Here is a 12,943-nt window from a genome sequence, read left to right as displayed (position 1 = left end):
GATGCTACTTACTTAAGCTCTAGGCAATTACAAGTAAAGCAGTGGAAAATTAAGCTAGAGCAATTGTACTATGGCTTTAGGGTGCAATTGATCTAAAATTAATCTATAGTTGTATGATCAATTTTAATCTATGTGAATGGTAAGAATGGAGTGGAAGCTAAGCAAGTTCTAAACAATCACTTATAAATCAATAGGAAACAAAGCTAGAGATATTACACAATCAAGTATGAATGTAAAGCATGAAATACAAGAGATAAAGCATCACAAACACAAAGATGTATAGTGATTCGGTGCATCCCAGCACCTACATCCACTTCCCAAGACCTCTTGAAAATTTTACTATAATCCCTTAGATTACAGCCGGTTGTTTTACAAGCTCACAACCTAACTTGTTGTTTTCACGAGATCACAACGAACTCGGTCGGTTTTCATAGGCTCACCGACTAGAACCAATCCGATTATTTTCCCGGGTTCACAATCAAATCCAGTTGGTTTTTCTCGGTTCACCAACCAAAATCTTACACCATTGATTTTTCCTTTGGCTTACCAACAAACCTTAACCCCTTGATTCAAGTTACAAGATATTAGAACAAGAGTTTAAAACAAATCAAAGCTTCTTAAACAAGCAGATATAACAATGTAAACAAATAGAGTAAAGAGAAGCCCTCAAACAAGTTTTGTAGATGAGGGAACTCGTCTTCTTCTTTACTTGACCCTCTTCTGATTTTGCACGAGGTAGAGGATCACAGAGGCAGCACACAGTTGGAGAGGAAGCCTTAGGATTCATTCGGATGCTCTTCTTTTCTCTCTTTTGCTTTGAATGGCCGTATTGTGCTTTTGGAAGGTTTCTCTTGAAATCTCTTCCCTATGTGTTCTCTCTCACTTCCTTAACTTCTCCCCTAGCTCTTCCATTGATTTTATAGCTTTGGATGGCGTGGAAACAAAGATCTAGCCATTAGAGACAAAAATAGAGCTGTTGGAGTTGAGAAAAAACTAGCCGTTATGCCTTTCAGCGTGCTCGAGTCGACTCGGCTGAAGCAGGAGTCGACTCGGCTGAAGCAGAAGTCAACTCGTGAATAGGAGTCTGCCGGCACTATAGCTGAGAGTCAACTCGGGCACTGTAGCGCTGAAGTAGGAGTCGACTCGAGCACTGTAGCACTGAAAATCAACTTTCTGTCTTTTTGTCTGTTCTCAGTCGGAGTCGACTCGCAGAGTCTCGGAGTCGACTCGAGCACTGTTCCTTGAAACTCCAGAGTGCCAGAGTCGACTCTGAACTTCTAGGAGTCGACTCGAGGACTATTCTTTTGAATCTTTCTTTGAATTTGCTCCTCCAACTTGAATCCTTTGAACTTGAAACTTGGGCCAATGAAGTATAACTCTCTTTCAACTTTTTGAGAGCTTTTGAGGCCTTCTTGTATTTTTCCAACTTGCTATGTTCCTTGCAAAACAAATTATCTTTCTTCTTGCAACACAAACATTAGTAATTATACTTCAAGGTTTTGTGATTATCAAAATCAATCTTTAAATCAATCTTTGGATCATCAAATCGGAATAGAGTGTTTACCTTTCAGATCTGATAGTTAATCATGCATAAAATTTTAGAATAATTGTTTAAACGATTCCGACATAATCTTATGTGTTCTTACAATGCTGATTTCTAAATTTGATCTTGTAAGCATGCACGAATTAAATTGTTTGATTCGATTTTTTTGCTGCATTTTTAAAACTTAAAAAGAACTACGTATGACTTGATCCTCCTTGTGAAGGGGTACATAGGCAACCCGATCAGGTTTAGCTATGGTTTAAAAAAAAAAAAATTCAGCATGCTTAACACCGAAGAACCTAGGATTGTGTTTAAACTTTTATATTTTAATTCTTGCAATTAAATCTAAAATCATGAACATGCTTAGATTAGATCTAAAGTATTTTTTATGATTGATTTAATTGCTGATTATGCATGATTAACTAGATCTGAAATTTTGAATGCATATGATGCATGTTTGTGTTAAGATTTGTAACAAAAATAAATCTAAAATCATAATATTATTTAGATTAGATCTAAATTAAATTAATGATTCAATTGATCTCTGATTTTAAAGAACAAATCAGATCTGAAAATTAAAAAAAAATTACATAAGATGTATGTTGTTTGAATTAATTCACGTAGTTATGTATATGTGATGCATCAACATAAAACATAATGACTTAAAAATAAATTAAATCTGATTACATATGATTAATTACAAATACTTAGATCTGAAAATAAGATTTAAGAACTGAAATATTGTAATTAATATGTAATTAAAAAGAAATATGCAATGATCAAAACTTTCATAAGTCTAAACTTAATTAAGAATTAAGTGTTATGAAATAGAATTGTAACTCAATTAATTGACATTGCATAATTCTTGGGGCATTTGGGTTAGCTCAAATCAAATTCTTAGGATTGGGTTAGACCTAGGATTAGAATCAAATATGGTCTAATTAGAGTTAATTGATCAAATCTAATTAAGTAGTAACTAGATTAGGTCAAGAAAACTCTAGGTCAAATACAATAGTTGTAGATTGATCAATTTCATGTCTTTGATTAGACCAAGATGGAACTTGATTTAGGCTTAGAGATAAGAGTCTGAGTCATTTGAGTGATCAAATCGAAATTGATTAATCAGTCGGTGTCTAAGATAAGTTTGGTAGACTCGACCGGTGGTATTTAATTGGGAGCTACTCGCACTGATTCGTCTTTGTCGAGTTAATGGCATATCCCTTCCACCGATCTCACTTACATGGTCAATCACATTTTGATTGAATCACTTAATAATTCGAGTTAGCCCATGCCTATAAGAAAAATCAATTTGACTGATTTAGGTGCCTCCTTAACCGGTTTGAGTCTAATCTGATTTGGTGAAGTCAGTGGAAGAAATTAGACTAACCGAATCTTCTCATCTATCCTAATTATGAAATTCTCTAAAATTATTAGGTCCTTAAAATAAAATGGTTATGGGGATAACTAGGTCATAGCCTCCCATTAAGTTGGATGATAATAGGTCCAATGTTTTGATAATTATTGGAGGTGCGACACGCCTGGTACTTATCAAGCATTGGAATTGTCATTCAATATATGATGAGTTAAGTGTACCTTCAATAGGCGATCAGGTGAGCCAAGCCACACTCGGGCTTGGTCGTCTATTAGTTGATTAGACTGAACCCTATCATTTAATGGTTGGACCTAACTAGGGTATTCGGTGGAGGCGCCACACGCCTGCCGAAGAACCTAGGGCAAAATCATCACTAGAAGTCAATGAGAGGTTTGAAGAAGAAAAAAGATTTCTGAATGTTGGAGATGGAAGAGCTGTTCCAGTTCTAGCTTTAGGAATTCTTAAACTTGTATTCAGCTCTCAAGTAAATATCCTAATGATTGTCACTATTGTCCAAGTTTTTTATTGAATGTCATTTCTGTAGGCCTTTTGGCCAAAAATGGTTATAAAATATCAATAAAAAAGGATTATTGCAATATCATTTGGAATGGTGTTGCTGTAATGAATGAAATTCTGAGTAATGACATTTACATTTTGTCACAGCCTGTTCATATGATGTACAAGTCCAATAAGCGCCCTAGAATAGATAATGTCACGGATATTTATCTTTGGCTTCCTAGGCTAGGTCATATTAACAAAAACAGGATGAACAGATTAAGTAAAGAGGAAATCCTCAATGTTAATGATTGTAAATAATTAACAACCTGTGAATCATGCCTTCTTGGTAAAATGACTAAATCACCTTTTACTGGAAAAGGTGAACAAGCCAATGACTTATTGATCCTTATACATACTGATGTATGTGGGCCAATGAGTACAGATGCCAAAGGTGGATATGCATATTTCATTACTTTCACAGACGATCTTTCAAGGTATGGTTATGTATATGTAATGAGACATAAATCTGAAGCATTTGAAATGTTCAAATTGTATCATAATGAAATAGAAAAACAAACTGGAAAGAGTATTAAAACTCTTCGATCAGATCGAGGAGGCAAATACTTTTTCAATGAGTTTTTGACATATCTAGGAGAAAATGAGATTCTCTCCCAATGGACTCCTCCTGATACACCACAGTATAACGGTGTATCAAAAAGGAGAAATCGAACCCTATTAGATATGGTTCGATCCATGATGGGGTTTGCAAGTCTGCCTATATCTTTTTGGGGATATACACTTGAGTCAACTTGTTGCATTCTTAATAAGGTTCCAAGTAAGTCTGTAAATCAAACAACACATGAGATGTGGACTAGACGTAAGCCGATGCTCTCTCACTTTAGGATTTGGGGGTGTTTGGTGTACGTTACACATTTGAAGATAGGCAAACTTGAACCCAAGTCTGACAAATGTTTCTTTATTGGTTACCCTAAAGAAACTAAAGGATATTACTTCTAATTTGCTAAAGAACAAAAGTTGTTCGTAAGCAATAGAGCTGTATTCTTAGAGAAGGAATTTTTTGGAGAAGGAAGTCGAAGCTCTAATGTTGAGCTTAGGAAAGTTCAATATGTAGAAGATCCGACATCATCTACTGAACCAGTTGAGTCGGATTTGATTAGATCAGATCCAGAACCCATCTTAGATGCACCATTAAGGCGATCAGGTAGAGTACCACGTCAGCCGGACAAATACTATGGTTTCTTGGTCCGGGATGGGGATCCGGTCGAGCTTGATGAAAACGACGAGCATCCGATCACATATATGGATGCAATGCAGAGGTATGACTCTGATAAATGGTTAGGAACCATGCAATCCAAAATGGAATCGATGAAGTTCAATGATGTATGGACATTAGTTGACCCACCTGAAGGGATTAAACCCATAGGGTGTAAGTAGATTTTCAAAAAGAAACGGAGAGCAGACGGTCAGGTTGAGACCTATAAAGCCCGTCTGGTTGCCAAAGGATATCATCAACGTTATGGTATTGACTATGACAAGACGTTTTCTTCCATGGCAATACTCAAGTCCATTCGGATTGTGCTTGTGATAGCAATACATTTAGATTATGAAATCTGGCAAATGGATGTAAAGACCACTTTCTAAATGGAGATTTAGAAGAGGAGGTGTATATGATGCAACCTGAAAGTTTTATATCTGCAGATGAGTCTAAGATGTGCAAGCTTCAAAAATCCATTTATGGATTAAAGCAAGCTTCATGGAGTTGGAACATACGATTTGATAAGGTGATCAAATCGTATGGCTTCATTAAGAATGAAGAGGAACCTTGCGTTTATAAATGGGCAAATGGTTCAATTATTATATTTCTTGTTTTGTATGTAGATGACATTCTTCTAATTGGGAATGATATTCCTGCATTACAAGGAATAAAGGTTTAGCTATCATCTCAATTTGCCATAAAGAATTTGGGAGAAGCATCTGACATCCTAGGGATGAAGATCTATAGAGATAGATCTAGAAGATTGCTTGTATTATCCCAATCCACATACATTGATACTATACTGAAGAGGTTTAGTATGATTAATTTCAAGAAAGGCTATCTCACGATGGGTCATGAAATTAACCTCTCTAAGAGAGATTGTCCGACAACCCCTCAAGAAAGAGAGAGTATGGATAGAATTCCATATGTTTCGGCAGTGGGACCTATAATGTATGCCATGACATGTACTAGACCAGACGTGGCATACTTACTAGGAGTAGTGAGTAGATACCAGTCTGATCCAGGTAGCAACCACTGGAAGGTTGTAAAAACCATCCTTAAGTATTTGAGAAATACTAAGAACCAGTGGCTTGTCTATGATGATTCTAACCTGAAACTTAAGGATTATACTGATTCCAGTTTCCAGTCAGATCAAGATGATAGCAAGAGCGTGTCGGGTTATATCTTTACTCTTAAGGATGGTGCTATCTGCTGGAAGAGTTTCAAGCAGCACACAGTGGCAGATTCTACAGAAAATTGATACAAAAGAAAATCTGGCTAACCCATTTACCAAAGTCATCGGCATCAAACAGTTCAACGAATACAAGTCGAAGATGGGTATTAGATACTGTGCCGATTGGCATTAGGCTAAGTGGGAGTTGTTGGGATTTGTATCCTAAGTGTCAAGCGTCAGCATATTGATGATTCAATTTTATAAATGAATTGACAAATTAATAAAGTGTTATTTGGCATTATTCATCATTTCATTGTACATCTTCAAATGAACTCTTATATGATGAAGTTCTTAGGACTTATTTAATGATAAAGGAGGATTTATCTTCGAGTCCTTAAACTAGTTTGCGACCAAATGATATATTGTTACTAGGACGACAGCATTATCGAGATTAGGTCGTTGTGTGACATATACGTTGGTTGTCCTCTTAACCAAAGAGTGTGGAGATACTGGTATGCCACACAGATGAAGTGTAGTAGTACATTTCACTGAACGTGACCACGTCTGGAATGCTCTACTGTCAAGAGATGTTTCGAGTGGATATGGATATAAGTTTGGCCCTCTGACCTAAGACCGCAACCTGTGACTACCTGAATTTCTAATTCAGTGATAGAAGGTCACTGCATGCAGTCAAGTATTTGCGTAGTCAGTTATGAGTCGAGATGGAATTGACCCCTCTTGGAAATAGGAGATAATGTCTTGTGATTAATTTAGCAAAATCTTGGCCGGAGTAATCCCAGTGAGGAGTCACGGGATATCTAAAGTTAATCACATAATGGATGTACTAATTATAGGGTTGACAGTGAGCTCTAAGTCATCCTGGCATTATGAGTCAAAGGGATGAATTATACGGTAACCATAGTCCAAGGGTTCTTGAATATTGCTTTGCAATCATACGGCCTATCCGGACGTCGGGTACCATTGCTAGATGGTCATTTCGATTAGTACAAGAAGTTGTTCTTATGCTACCGGCTTAGATTCGAACCTATGGGCTTACATACATAGAAGTTTCTAGGTTGATCAAATGGCTGATTGATGATTAAGAATCATTCAGGGATAATTTGGTCAATTCGATTGACAAATTATCCTAAGCAAAAATTGCATTAAAATAATTATTGAATTATTGAAGAATTAATTAGAAATTAGATTGCTAATGAACTCAATTTGATTGAGTAATTGGGCTTAGGTTGAGCCAAATTAAATAGGATTCAATTTGAGCCGCATCAGGGTTTGACCTAATTGGATTGGGTTCAACCCAAGTAGATTGAGCTTGACCCAATTAATGGAACTTTACCCAAATGGATTGGGCTTGATCCAAATCAATTAGAAGACCTTATTTGATGAGGATTATGAGTCGAAATAATTAGAATTGGATAAGGAGAAGGATCCCTAAATTTTAGGAACACATCCTTATCTTCTTGGAGAAGAATGACACCTTAATTTGTCCCCAATATTTTCCATGCCTATCCTCTTTATTTTTGGCCAAAAATTGGCATGGTAAGAGAGGAGGTGTGGGGATATATTTTCTATAAAAATGGTGCCTCAAATCTTCCTAAAAAGATTTAGATGAATTTCCTAATTTGTAGGGATTGCATCATGGCGCATGAAATAGGATGGTCTGCGGCTGAACTTTGGATGCATCAATTCCTATCTTTTAGGAATCCAAAATGCACAAAATTTGGATATGTTTATCTCCTCTTAGCTGCCAAATCAACAGAATTTTTTGAAATTTTATCAGCCAAATTAATTAGCTAAATTTGGTGTGAGGCGTGGGAGGTTCTTTTGTCTATAAAAGACCCCCATGCCTAGGGTTCACCATATACAATATTTAGAGGTTTCAAAAAATTCTGAAAAAATTCTCTAAGGACCTCCGTTTCTTCTTCTCCTTCTTCTTCACGTCCATCCTCCATCTCCTTGAAGAACAATCAAAGGTTGAGTGTTTAGAAAAAGAAAGCTTCAGCCATTGCAACGTTCCTACGCGAGCTAGCACTCCCGTGGAAGACGATCTACCTAGGACTTCGCATGTACTTCTCATAGAAGCCATTCGTGTGCGTGGATGCAAAGTCAAAGATCAGATCCACAAGTTTCTTCCATCATAAAAGATATTAATTCTATATTAATCTTTTATTTTGGAGTCAGGGTCTAGGTCTGATTCACCAAGATTTTACCCTTCTTTGGGGCTCCTCATAGAGTTATCTCCAGAATCCATTCGATGGATATTCGGAGATTAATCGAAATAGAGTGTTTACCTTTCAGATTTGATAGTTAACCATGCATAAAGTTTTAGCATAATTGTTTAAACGATTCCAGTATAATCCTATGTGTTCTTACAATGCAGATTTCTAAATTTGATCTTGTAAGCATGCACGAATTAAATTGTTTGATTCGATTTTTCTGCTGCATTTTTGAAACTTAAAAAGAACTACGTATGGCTTGATCCTCCTTGTGAAGGGGTACGTAGGCAACCCGATCAGGTTCGGCCATGGTTTTTAAAAAAAATAAAAAAAAAATCAACATGCTTAACACCGAAGAACCTAGGATTAACTTTCAGAAGCTCTAATATAGAACTTATGGAAGTTCAACATATAGAAGATCCAACACCATCCACTGAACCTATTGAGTCAAATTTGATTAGATCAGATCCTGAACCCATCTTAGATGCATTATTAAAGCGATCAGGTAGAGTACCACGTCAGTCTGACAGATACTACGGTTTCTTGGTCCGAGACAGGGATCCTATCGAATTGATGAAAACGATGAGGATCCGATCACCTATATGGATGCTATGCAGGGGCATGACTCTGATGCATGGCTTGGAGCCATGCAATTCGAAATGGAATCCATGAAGGTCAATGATGTATGGACATTAGTTAACCCACCCGAAGGGATTAAACCCATAGGGTGTAAGTGGATTTTTAAAAGAAAACGAGGCGCAGACAGAAAGATAGAGACCTATAAAGCCCGTCTGGTTGCCAAAGGATATCGTCAACGTTATGGTATTTACTATGACGAGACATTTTCTCCTGTGGCAATGCTCAAGTCTATTCGAATCATGTTTGCGATAACAGCACATTTAGATTATGAGATCTGGCAGATGGATGTTGAAACCACCTTTCTAAATAGAAATTTAGAAGAGGAAGTGTATATGATACAACCTGAAGGTTTTACATTTGCAGATGAGTCTAAAGTGTGCAAGTTTCAAAAATCCATTTATAGATTAAAGCAAGCTTCACGGAGTTGGAATATACATTTTGATAAGGTAATCAGAACATATTGCTTCATTAAGAATGAAGAAGATCGCTGCATTTATATATGGGTCAATGGTTCAGTAATTATATTTCTAGTTTTGTATGTGGATGACATTGTATTAATTGGGAATGATGTCCCTGCATTAAAAGAAATAAAGATCTGGTTACCATCTCAATTTGCCATGAAAGATTTGGGTGAAGCTTCTTACATCCTTGGGATGAAGATCTATAGAGATAGATCTAAAAGATTGCTTGGATTATCCCAATCTACGTACATTGATACTATACTGAAGAAGTTCAGCATGATTAATTCTAAAAAAAGCTATCCTCCGATGGACCATGGAATTAATCTCTCTAAGAAGGATTGTCCGACAACTCTTCAAGAAAAAGAGAGTATGGATAGAATTCCATATACTTCGGCAGTGGGATCTATAATGTACGCCATGACATGTACTAGACCAGACGTGGCATTCTCATTAGGAGTAGTGAGTAGATACTAGTCTGATCCAGGTAGCAACCACTGGAAGGTTGTAAAAACCATATTTAAGTATTTGAGAAATACTAAGGACCAGTGGCTTGTCTATGGTGATTCTAACTTGAAACTTGAAGGATATACTGATTCTAGTTTTCAGTCAGATCAAGATGATAGCAAGAGCATGTCGGGTTATACCTTTAATCTTAAGGGTGGTGCTATCTGATAGAAGAGTTCCCAGCAGCACACAGTGGCGGATTCTACATGCGAAACAGAATACATCGCAACACCTGATGCAGTCAAGAAAGCCGTATGGTTGCGCAAGTTCATCACCGAGCTTGGAGTGGCACCCTCCATTGAAGGTCCAGTTTCTATATTTTGTGTTAACACTGGAGCCATAGCTCAGGCAAAGGAACCTAAAGCACATCAGCGGACCAAGCATATTCTGCGACGCTATCACCTAATTCGAGAGATTAAAGAACGAGGTGACATTGATCTACAGAAAATTAATACAGAAGAAAATCTGGCTGACCCATTTACCAAAGTCCTCGGCATCAAAAAGTTCAACGAATACAAGTCGAAGATGGGTATTAGATACTGTACCGATTAGCTTTAGACTAAGTGGGAGTTGTTGGAAATTGTATCCTAAATGTCAAGCGTCAGCATGTTGATGATTGAATTTTGTAAATAAATGGACAAATTAATAAAGTATTATTTGGTATTATTCATCATTTTATTGTACATCTTCAAATGAACTCTTATATGATGAAATCCTTAGAACTTATTTTATGATAAAAGAGGATTTATCTTCAAGTCCTTAAACCTATTCGCGACCAAATGATATGTTGTTAATAGGACAACAGCATTGTCGAGATTAGGTCGTTGTGAGACATATACATTGGTTGTCCTCTTAACCAAGGAGTGTGGAGATACTGATATGTCACACAGGTGAAGTATAGGAGTACATTTCACTAAACGTGACCAATTTTGGAACCTCTACTGTCAAGAGATGTTCCGAGTAGATGTGGGTATAAGTATCCCTCAGACCTGAGATCATTACAGTGATTAGTAAGCAACTCACTGTACTTCGGTACCGAACTAGGAGAATTTTTAATTTTAGAACGGAAGGTTACTGGGTGCAGTCAAGTACTTGCGAAATCGGTACGTGAGTCAAGATGAAATTGACCACTCCTGGAAACAGGAGATAATACTTTGTGTTCAATTTAGCAAAATCTTGGCCAGGATAATCTTTATGATGAGTCACAGAATTTCTAAAATTGATCACATAGTGGATGTACTGATTAGAGAGTTGACAGAACTCTGATGTCATCTTAGCATTAGGAGTCAAAGGGATGAATTATACAGTAACCATAGTCCAGAGTTTTAGAATATTTGCTTCGTATATATTCGGCCTATCCGGACGTCGGGTACCATTGCTAGATGGTCACATCGATTAGTGCAGGAAGTCGTTCCTGTACTACCAGCTTAGGTTCGAACCTATGAGGTCACACGCATAGAAGTTTCCTGATTGATCAAGATAGCTGATGGATAATTGAGAATCATTCAGGGATAATTTAGTCAATTCGATTGGCAAATTATCCTATAAAATAATTAAAGTAATTTTTGGAGAATTAATTAGTAATTAGATTACTATTAAACTCAATTTGATTGAGTAAATGGACTAAGGATGAGCCAAATTGAATTGGATTCAATTTTGGGTTAAATCAGGATTTTGACCTGATTGGGGTCGACTCAAACTAAAGAGGGGGTCGACTCGAGATGGGGTCAACTCAAGCTTAGGCTGGGGTCGACTCTCTCAGAGAATCTAGAGGACGACCTCTTCTGTTTTCCCAGGTGGGGTCGACTCGAGTTTTTTTGGGGTCGACTCGCTGGGCTTATCAAGGGAAAAAGTTCTCTATTGTCTCAACCAGGGTCGACCTGTAAAGCTATGGGGTCGACTCGGGTTGATTTTGGAGTCGACTCGAAGGGAAAGGAGTCGACTCGGGTCGACTTGGAGTCGACTCGAGCTCGGGAAGGTCGACTCCTTCTGAAAAACCGGGAAGTTGCGGACGAGCTGAATTCAAGGGATTCGATCCGGACTTGTTTTTTCAATGAAAACTGAAGGGATTTGGATCGTGGAACATGTGGGAGAATGGCTAGATGATTATCAATGGGATTTCGAATTAAATTTGAATGAAATCAAATCAACACCATCCATTTCAAATAATCTCACCTGCATGAACCATCTAGAATTTGAATTTTGAATTCAAACAAGATAGGATCTATCCTGTTACAACCATCCCCTTCATGCACCAACAAGATACCAGATTTTCATTTGAATTTCGAATTCAAATGATTAGATGGCGTGCCTTTAAAAAGGGATAAATTCCTTGTGTTGAAAACATGAAAAATTCAGATTTTCATTTGGCTGACTTCCATCTCCTCTAAGTCCATCTCGCCATAGCTATTAGGGATCCCTGATAAGAGCCTTTAGATCATATCTAAGTCCTCTTCAATCCCTACAAACCATTCTTCCAAGTTCTTCCAAGAAGGTGAATCAAAAGTTGATTGCCTCGGGAAGATCCAAGTTCAGCAAAGGACGATCCTGCGCAAACTAGCACTTCCGTGGGATTGGATAACTCCAGGAGCTTCGCGTGGATTATTCGTAGAGGCCAGACAAGTGTGTGGCTACGAAGCTCGAGCATCGGATCCATTACTTTTAGATTTCATAAAGGTATGAATCTAGATCCAAAGTTGTATCACTTATAGGTTCCAATCCCCGAGGGTTAAACCTCTCTTAGGGCTCTTCACAGAGTAATCTTCATAGCCAATTCGATGGGCATTCGAAGAAGACTAGTTGGGTGTTAGATTAATTGAGTTTAGAACTTAATTAATAATCTCATTTCAGATCTGAAGTTAATTGTGCAATGATTTTAGCATAATCGTTTAAACAATCCCTTTATATTGATCATAAATACTTGTAGTAGTACTTTGAAATTTGATTTCTTATACATGGTAGAATTAAAATGTTTGATTCGATTTTTCCACTGCGAATTTAAAAATTAAAAGAACTACGTGTGGCTTGATCCTCCTTGTGAAGGGGTACGTAGGCAACCCGAACAGGTACAGCCATTAATTTTGAAAAAGTTTAAATTTCAACATCCTATCACTACTAGCATCATAGGATCACTCTTTCACCACTAACCTTGTTGGGGCCCTGACTCGCCTTAGATTGTACCCTCTCCCTCTCCAACTTTAAAGTCTTGTTCCCCACACTATTCTTTGTTGCATGCTCGAACA

The sequence above is a fragment of the Phoenix dactylifera genome, chromosome 13 (assembly GCF_051530095.1).
Source record: "Phoenix dactylifera cultivar Ajwa chromosome 13, Ajwa_hap1_PhDact_Kaust_v1.1, whole genome shotgun sequence".
Lineage (NCBI taxonomy): Eukaryota > Viridiplantae > Streptophyta > Magnoliopsida > Arecales > Arecaceae > Phoenix > Phoenix dactylifera.
The sequence above is the reverse complement of the archived record's forward strand: the minus strand, read 5'-3'. Positions refer to the sequence as shown.